A 10,578-nucleotide genomic window follows, 5' to 3' on the forward strand; every position below is an offset into this window, starting at 1 on the left:
CTCCCGGGATTGAAATGACTCCTTATCCTCTCCCTTAAAACCCACATCATTTCGTCTTTCCCTCTCCTTCCCTCTTTCCTGATGAAGGAACCGTGGGTTGCAAAAGCTTGAAATTTGTGTGTGTGTGTTTTTTATTGTGTCTATCGACCAGCGCTTTCTCGTTTGGTAAGTCACACCATCTATATATTAAATAATACTTCCAAGTGTGGTGTCTATTGGAAACTTAGAACTGGAAGAGTAAGGGAGGACTCTAAGGGGTTAAAGGAAGTATTGAGAAGTGAATGGGAGGGATAAAGTAGAGATTTAGTTTTTCTAGGAAATAGTTTTGAATTATAGTGTACATAAAAATGTATATTACGGCAATGGACTATGAAGCCTACTCAGGAAGGAGGAGGAGGGCACACCCAGCATTGACTGGATGGAAAAGGGCAGGTAGGCAGACTCAAGAAGTGCTGACCTATACTGTGCGGGCAGGGGCACCAAGAAGGGGATTGACCTGTACCACAGTATATTAGGAATTTGCTTAAAGGGGCATACCTACCAAAACGGAAGGAGTGAGGGCATTCATATTATCACCCCGTATGTATGGTATAGATACTTTGCCTAAAAGGAAAAGGGCAGTATTGTCACAAAAGTCACACATTTTGGTAGAGATTATTCTGGTAAGCTTGAATTTTCTTTTCCACTTGCATTGTTGTGTGTTGTGTGAAGTTACAAAGGTCGAAAAGAGCACCCAGACTTCCTCCAGATTGTAATAAGTAAGGAATAAATACATACTTAGAAAAAGTAGTAAGCAAAGTAATAGCAAACAACAGAATAAGCATGGGTGATGCACTCTTGGAATTTACCATTGGAAAAGGGAACAGAAAACATAAAAATTCTTGTCCTCACGAATTTTAACATTGATCCAAAGGCTCAAGTTTTATAACGGTAGTAAAATGGAAAAAAGGTGAGCTATAGATTAGGTACATGCTTGTTTAAAGGAATGTCATGCAAACTGATCGAACTAAAAATTAATGTTATATGAATAAGATACTGACGTACATAATAAACATGTATAAAATATTGTGTGTTCGAGCTAGGGGGAGTGACATGTAGTGCCTCAAGAATTTTGGAGTAAATTCTAGAAACATTCGTATTTCCCCTGTCTCGAACACACATTATTTTAAAGATGAGTGTGTGAAAGTGGAATTGTGTTTACTGCACCACGAATATGTGTGTGCAGGTTTGGCATGTATCGGACAGTTGATCGGCGCACTGAGGTAGTCGCAGCGCATGCCTCAGAAGTGACACATCCAGCACAAGGAGCAAACGCACCATACTCCATGACGGTGCTACGTCAGTCATTATTAAGAACAGTTGAATGTTGTTAAAGAAAAGAAAAGACACTTACTTATTCACTTACTTTCTTGAGGTCCGGATGGTGGAATTACTAGAGCTTTCTAGATTGGATTTGTTACGAAGTGTGTAAGAGTATCTGTAGGACCAGTAATTGTTGGGCTTACAAAAAAATGAATCACTTACATGGTGTCTTGTTTGTGGAAGTGAAAATATAGTGAGATTGGTTTAACAGTATCCTGAGGACGTAACACCGAGACGCTGTTCTCTTAAGGAGGGAGCAAAGTTGCAGAAGAAGCTGAGTAGCACAGTCACCATGGTGTAGTGGTTATGATACTACATTGTTGCTTGGAGGGTTGTGAGTGTACAGAGTTATTTTAAGAGTATAAAATATTCCTCCAAAATAGCATCTTATCTTCGGAGAAAAAGTCAGGCAGACAATCACAGCCGGCTCTCCTGAAAAGTAGATCAGCGAAACAACTCCACGTAAGCTCAATAATAAAGTGGGAGTGGGAGTCTGGCACACCAGCATCACACTGCTCCCTCTAGTCGCCGGAAACCACCAGAAGATGTGAGAAGCTTCCTCGGATTATGTTCTTATTACCATTGTTTTATCAAAGACTTTTGTATCAAAGCCAGGCCACTTTCAAGAGTTGTTAAAAGCCAATGCTAAATCTATCTGGGGTGGTGATCAACAAGATTCTTTTGATTTGCTGTGAAAAGCTCTGACGACTGACCTCGTACTTGGTCTTTATGATGAGAGAGCACCTACAGAACTACACACACAAGCCAGTGGGTTTGGGATCGGTGCTGTTCTGGTGCAAATTTCGGATGGGAAAGAGAAGGTTATAGCCTATGTTTCTAGGACACTTACAAAAGCCAAGAGAAACTACTTAACTACAGAAAGAGAATGTCTTGCTGTGATCTAGGCCATGAGCAAATTTCGGCAGTACCTCTATGGAGGGGCATTCACAGTTGTTACAGACCGTCATTGACTTCGTTGGTTGACAGGTCTTAAGGATCCAACAGGACGACTCGCCAGGTGGGCACTATGTCTTCAAGAGTATGACATTACCATAGTATACAAAAGTGGAAGAAAACACCAAGATGACAACTGTCTCTCAAGAAACCCTGTGCAAGACCATCAAGACTTTGAAGAAGACAGTGACTGTCTTGCTGCACACCAGGATCTCTCTGCTGAGCAGGAGGAGGACACCAAGACATCTCAAATTATGCTTGCCTTAAATCAGTCAGATGATGTGAAAGGACAATTTAAGATAGTTAATAGACTACTTTGCAAGAAAAACTTTGCTCCATTTGGAAAGGGGTGGCTACCAGTGATTCCTAAACACATGCGCTTAGATGTTCTACAGAAATTCCATGACACACCTGACGTCGGACATTTAGGATTTATTAAGAGATATGATAGGATCTGCAAGAGATTTTTCTGGCCAGGTTTATTTAGGAGTGTCTGTCACTACGTGTCGCAGTGTCGAGAGTACCAGAGGAGAAAGTACGTTCCTCAGAAACCACCTGGCCGACTCATAACAATTCCACCAGCCGAAACACCTTTCCAGCGTGTTGAGATTGACCTCCTCGAACGATTTCCAACGTCTGCTAGTGGCAATAGATGGATTATTGTTTGCACTGATTATCTGACACACTATGCCATTACAAAAGCTGTGAAAACAGCCGAAGAATTCAATATAGCCATATTCATCGTGGAAGGCATTGTATTAAAACACGGTGCCACAAGGTCATTAATTATGATTTGAGAGAAAGTTTTTCAATCAAATCTTATGACAGAGATAAACTGTCTGTGCAACATTACTCATCACATGACGACTGCCCACCATCCACAAACCAACAGGCTTACTGAACGTCTTAATAAGACCTTGGTCGACATGCTATCAATGTTTGTCAGTGTTGAGCAGAGCAACTGGGATGAGGTGCTACCTTTCGTACATTTGCCTACAACATCGTCAAACAAGACACCACAGGATTTATGCCATTTTTCCTGGTGCAAGGGTGTGAAGTGACTACGACAATGGACACTATGTTTCCATTACATCCTGATGATGTGGACGACGATTACATCAGCCAGGCGTTAACCAGAGCTGAGGAAGCTCGGCAGTTAGCTCGATTCCGCACGCTGTAGGCTCAAGAAAACGATCGCCGAAGGTATGACGCAGCCACCACCCTGTTGTCTACCAGCCTGGTGACCTCGTCTAGATCTTCAGTCCTGTTTGGAAGGTTGGTCTCTCTGTAAAGCTCCTCAGGCACTACTTTGGACCTTATAAGGTTGTAAAACAGTTGTCTGAAGTTACTTCTAAAGCTGAAGAGTTTTACCCCAACACAATATGATTGAAAAATCAGAGATACAGTCCACATCTTTCAAATGAAGCCCTATAAGGATCCTGCAACCCAGGGTAAATCCAAAGCTCCAGCAACAGGCAACAAGCGGAAAGGTGACTAAGAGCATAGCGGCAAAAGAAGTTCCAAGAAGATCACCGCCAGGGTGAACATCAGACATCGGGTGTCGGAGTATGCAGGACCGATGACTCGTTCCTGGACTAGGAGGACGTAACACCGAGACGCTGTTCTCTTAAGGAGGGAGCAATGTTGCAGAAGAAGCTGAGTAGCACAGTCACCGTTGTGTAGTGGTTATGATACTACATTGTTGCTTGGAGGGTTGTGGGTTCAAAACTCACTTGAAATGTAAAATTTTAATTTCTATATTCGGTTCGAGTACATTTTAGAAGTATCTACAAATGTCAAGAATCAATGTACTGAAATATTCTGTAACTGTAAATATACTGTATGTGTTCTGGCCGGAGGCAGTTCGCTCCGTGCTCTTGTATGTGCAAGTGCTGAATAAACCTTCGTTGAGTGAAGTTAGTGTTCATCATTCATCTAATTACACCTTCTTCCATGTGACAGTATCGTGTTCCTAAAAAGCACAGTTATGTTTACAACTGACGATTTAATACTACACTATATATCACGACAACCACACAAGTTTTGATAAGATCAGCACAAAAAAAACATTTCAACTTTACATTAAGCTTTTGTATCTATGTTTTTGAAATGAATTTATGTGATGCACTTGATTTTTCTCCAAGACAAAGGGAATGCCGGGTGACACTTATATACATAAGTATAAGAAAGTAAATGTGCAAACTGTATGGGTTTTGCCACTAGTTGATTTTGTGTCTCCTTTTACACTAGCGTGCCCATTATGATCACCACAGCTTCCGTATATCTCACAAAAACAATGTGAAAGGTCAGAGCATTAGAAACACATCTGCATGGGCTGGCTAGCTCTCCTGAGGCAATCAGATTTATGAAACATGTTACGGGTTAATGAATAAGAAAAGTTCTTAAAACCATTTGATCATCCACAGTGGGAACACTCTTAACTAAAGTATAATGGTAGCCATAAATTTGTTATGCTTTATATTAATTTTATAAAGTTGTTAGTCAGTGGCTTAACTGCTTAGAAAAATAATGTCTACAACAGTGTAAAGGTTGTCTTGGGAATGTAAGAGTAGTATGACACAGATAACAACAGCTAAGTGTGGCTTGTCCCAAACATTAATTACGAATATCTTTCAAGATAGTTTCCTGTAAATCAATTCATGTCCTCTTAGAGAGTGAAATCTGTGGTTTTGAACGAATGGAGCCAACGTTTTAGACTGTACCAATTGCCAAAAATCTGTCTTTAGACTACATTATCAGTCTAACTGAATATGCTTTTACAATCAGTGGATCATCAATTATCAGAAAAACAATAAATTTACATGAATTATGGTGTGAATAATATTTTGATAAACCTATGTACCTACTGCTTATACACTATGTGTATACAGTGATACCTCTATATAACGTTTTCAAAGGGACCACGAATTCTGAACACTGTATAGAGGAAAACACTATAAAGAGGAAGGCTTCCAAATAATAATTATAGGGCATTACTGAAGATAGGGATACCACTAATCAGCTTTGGCAAATAGTGCCATGGGTGACATTTTAAATTTTCAGAATACCGTAATATGATATTCATTGCAAATGATCAATGTATCCCATTGCAAATGATCAATGCATCAAATGATTAGTTTTTTGTAATTAAAACATGGGAACCGGTAGGTGGATGGATGAAAGTAAATGGATCAGTTTGTGCTGTATAAAGTTACAACAGATTCTTAAGATATGACATCATTGTCCAAAACTGACAGGTGGTATCCCGTTCTTCAGTTGACCCAATTATAGAATATGAGCCAAATGTTGTTTATGATATACTGCACATATTACACAAAAACACAGTAAGTGGTACAGATTAAAAAAGAATTAGTTACAAAAAATTACTTTAATAATTAAATTGTGAATTGGAACTTAAATTTGCACAAAACTCTAGGAACCTATGCAATCTGAAAATCACATAACTTTGATTTTTTAAAAATATTCAAGCAAGCATGTTTGTTTTCTATTTATCCTTGACTGTATGGCAATCAATTATTGCTCGTTCTGTCCTCAAGTCTAGGGGCCATCATGTATCTCCTGAATGTTTCAAAGGCTTCAGCTGCCTTAGTATATGAGGGCACAGGGTCATCTTCCTTGTCACTGTCGCTTTCACTACCACTATTATTCTCCAAGCTTCTCTCTGCAATCAGTTCCTCAATACTTTGTACTCTTGTGGTTGCCACGTTCTCATCCACAGCCACAAAGTCCTCAAAAGTGACAGAAACACTGCATATTAATTCCTGAAACTCTTGCACATCACTTGCAACATCTTCCACAGGAGCTGCCATCCCATTCTCTCAAATCCGCTTTTGTGAAAGAGTTTTTAATAGTTTCAGCACTGACTTCCCTCCACGAGTACATAATTAAATTCATTGCCTGTAAAATATTCAGCTTCAGTAGTGAGCTCTGCTGACTACTTTGGTCCATCAAGTTCAAAGCCTTTTATACAAGGGCTATATTTAACCTTAAGGGGTGTATTATTCCCAAGTCCAAAAGCTGCAGGTGGCTGGTGCGGTTGGGTGATAGGAAAATTACTTTCACATTTCTCAGAAAGGATACGTCTGGTGGATGTGCCGCACATCTATAAAACAGCAACACTTTTCTTGCAGCACTCCCAATTTTGGCATCAAATTCTCTGAGAAAACGTAAAAATATATCACTCGTAATCCATGCCTTGGCATTATTTGTATATTTGCACGGAAACGTGGAAATGTTTTTGAAGCACCTTGGATTTTTTGGATTCCCGGTAACCAAAGGTTTCAGTTTTCCACTGTCATCGGCGTTTGTACGCAACAAAATAGTAAGATGTTTCTTGCTCTTCTTACTGCCATGGCAATTTTCCCCACAAAAAGTAAATGTCCTATCCAGCTTTAAGTTGAAAAACATGGCAGTTTCATCAATGTTATAAATGTCATACAGTTTGTAGCCATGTATCAAATTAGGGAAAGTCTGCATCCACTGAGTTATAGTTAGTTCGTCCACACTTTTACTTTCTCCTCATTCCGCTTTGTTGAGTGTTGAGGGGGCCAGTTCAAATTGCTTCGCTACCTCCACACGAGTCACACCAGGAGATGCCCCCACTTTTTTAATAACAGAAAACTTCTCTTCCAGAGAAAGGTTCTTCCACTTTTCACTCATGTCCACTGATGAAAGCTTAAAAAAAAAGTTATATCCAAGACACACTCTCACTAGACACACAAACTGTTTGCTGCTCAGCTCACACAACACGCTATGAATACAAAGCATCGACTGAAATGGCAGCAAAAAGATCACAAGCAGAATGTGTGTCACATGTCATGTGACACTGTTCTGCCACTGACATATGAAACATGCTGAGCGCAGGCTTTCTGAGCGGGTGCAAATTGTGAATCCACAGAACAGAAAACTGTGTGTTTACATCCAGTCACTTAAACGTTTTAAAGAGGTAAATAATTGACCAGGGTTCCAAAAATATGAGTGTTACATGGAGGAAATTGTAATATAGAGGAAACTCAGTAAAGATGAAAATTTAACATTGTTTATATGCGCTTTTAGTCGAGACGGGGGGAAAAAAAACGGACGTAATACAGAGAAAAACATTATATGGAGCAACATTATAAAGAGGTTTCATTGTAATTAATTTTTGATGATAATTAGACCTGGGTCGTAACAAGGCCCCGGGAGCAGACAACATTCCATTAGAACCACTGACGGCCTTGGGATAGACAGTCCTGACAAAACTCTTCCATCTGGTGAGCAAGGTGTACGAGACAGATGAAACACCCTCAGACTTCAAGAAGAATATAATAATTCCAATCCCAAAGGAAGCAGGGATTGACAGATGTGAAAATTATTGAACTATCAGTTTAATAAGTCACAGCTGCAAAATACTAACACGCATTTTTTACAGAAGAATGGAAAAACTTGTGGAAGCCGACCTCGGCACAGATCAGTTTGGATTCCGCAGAAATATTGGAACACGTGAGGCAATACTGACCCTATGACGCATCTTAGAAGCTAGATTAAGGAAAGGCAAACCTACATTTCTAACATTTGTAGACTTAGAGAAAGCTTTTGACAATGGTGACTGGAATACTCTCTTTCAAATTCTGAAGGAGGCAGAGGTAAAATACAGGGAGCGAAAGGCTATTTACAATTTGTACAGAAACCAGATGGCAGTAATAAGTATCGAGGGACATGAAAGGGAAGCAGCAGTTGGGAAGGGAGTGGGACAGGGTTGTAGTCTCTCCCCGATGTTATTCAATCTGTATATTCAGCAAGCAGTGAAGGAAACAAAAGAAAAATTCGGAGTAGGTATTAAAATCCATGGAGAAGAAATAAAAACTTTGAGGTTCACCAATGACATCGAAATTCTGTCAGAGACAGCAAAGGACTTGGAAGAGCAGTTGAACGGAATGGATAGTGTCTTGAAAGGAGGATATAAGATGAACATCAACAAAAGCAAAACGCGGATAATGGAATGTAGTCGAATTAAGTCGGGTGATGCTGAGGGAATTAGATTAGGAAATGAGACATTTAAAGTAGTTAAAGTAGTAAAGGAGTTTTGCTATTTGGGGAGCAAAATAACTGATGATGGTCGAAGTAGAGAAGATATAAAATGTAGACTGGCAAAGGCAAGGAAAGAGTTGCTGAAGAAGAGAAATTTGTTAACATCGAGTATAGATTTAAGTGTCAGGAAGTCATTTCTAAAAGTATTTGTATGGAGTGTAGCCATGTATGGAAGTGAAACATGGACGATACATAGTTTGGACAAGAAGAGAATAGAAGCTTTCGAAATGTGGTGCTACAGAAGAATGCTGAAGATTAGATGGGTAGACCACATAACTAATGAGGAAGTATTGAATAGGATTGGGGAGAAGAGAAGTTTGTGGCACAACTTGACCAGAAGAAGGGATCGGTTGGTAGGACATGTTCTGAGGCATCAAGGGATCACCAATTTAGTATTGGAGGGGAGCGTGGAGGATAAAAATCGTAGAGAGAGACCAAGAGATGAATACACTAAGCAGATTCAGAAGGATGTAGGTTGCAGTAGGTACTGGGAGATGAAGAAGCTTGCACAGGATAGAGTAGCATGGAGAGCTGCATCAAACCAGTCTCAGGACTGAAGACCACAACAACAACAACAACAACAACAACAACAACAACAATTAGATAAAAATTAGTAATTTAAAAGGTACAAAAACATAATAGACACAGATGCCATCTTGCTTTGTCGCAACTTGGTGTGGACGTGCCTTACATGACAGGGGTGCAGCAGGTTCCCTGTTAATGACTGTTTCAAAGAAGCACACAGCATGCCTTGAGGTAGAGGTTTCTTTTACAGAGGTATGGGTTGTTCTTGCAAAAACCTTATTGAACCAGTATAGTGTCTGGCCTTCTTGCTATCTTGCTTCCTTATAGAGAAGCAGTGGTCACCCAAGGATATGAACCATGCAATGAAATATGACTATTTTCTGGTAACTTTCCCTTTCCTGTGGGCCACTTTTTTCCCATATCCAAAGACATATACTTTATAATCATAATAAAAAACTGTAATGACAGTCATTGATGTCCAATGGTAATCTACAATAGAAGAACTGGAGGAGCATGCCAGGGCCCTCCAGAGTTAATTGTATGGGAAGTGGGAGAAATCATCCAGCCACAGAGTGGCTTGTATTGGTGGAGAGTGGAGTATCACCCTTTGAATAAAGACAGTCGTCACCCAAAACTATTGTGTCGCTAAAACAGCGTCAGGATAAGCTTCAAGAATTCATGAATAAACTGATGTAGGTAGCCAGTAAGAGATAAATGTATTCAGGAGCACAAGAATGTCTAAGAAATTTTGAATAGTAATATGAGGATGGTAGTACGCCAGATGCAGAGGAAGAAAAGGGTAGTTGAGGACGGAAAGGCTTGGGCCCAACAATGACACATATCATGTAAAATTAACAGTGAAATGTGGGAAATAAAGAGTTCATGAAGGGTACAATAAGAAAGAAATGGATGAGAGGAGAGAAAAAGAAACTTGCGGAGAGGATGTAGAATGAGATACTTAAGTAAGGCTGAAAGCAAATTATTTAATATAGAAGAGAGTACAACAGAATAGACATAAATGATAAACAAACAGTAGACCAATTTGATGACACTCTCCCATGTCTTATGGGCTCCAGCAATTAAATGGAGAAAGGGAAAAAGTATACCTTAAGTAACATGCAGAAGGCAGCACTCATATCCAAAAGCAAAACACTGAACTATACACAAGTAAGAGCTATGTATGGCCCAAAAGCAGTTAATTTTTAATTTAGATAAACAGAAGAAGAAAGAAATAGGAGATTTATAAGGCTGTTTCAGTAGGAAGTTAGGCCTTTTAAAAGGTACTGGAGATGGAAGGATACAGATCTGTGAGAAACTCTGTCATTACAGTCCCAATCACTCTGTGTGATCAACACACCAGAAACACTGTCGTAGTAGGGGACACTTTTTGCTGCACGCTTGCCTTATAGCCACTCGAACCTCAAAAGGTGCTATATTTTGGCAGGTAGCTACCCAGAATTTCAAGCAATGTGAGGTTTAACCATTGTCACTCATGCTAGGGAAAGTATACCAAGGTGACATGGAATGACAAAATGACATAGCAAAAGATTTTTGAATGTGTTGGATGATTGGATGGTAAACTTTGGTTTACTTTAAAACTTGTGATGGCAACATTTTACCTACCAACCATTTTAACTTTGTTTGTTT

Source organism: Schistocerca gregaria, chromosome 2, assembly GCF_023897955.1.
Source record: "Schistocerca gregaria isolate iqSchGreg1 chromosome 2, iqSchGreg1.2, whole genome shotgun sequence".
In the NCBI taxonomy this organism is placed as follows: domain Eukaryota; kingdom Metazoa; phylum Arthropoda; class Insecta; order Orthoptera; family Acrididae; genus Schistocerca; species Schistocerca gregaria.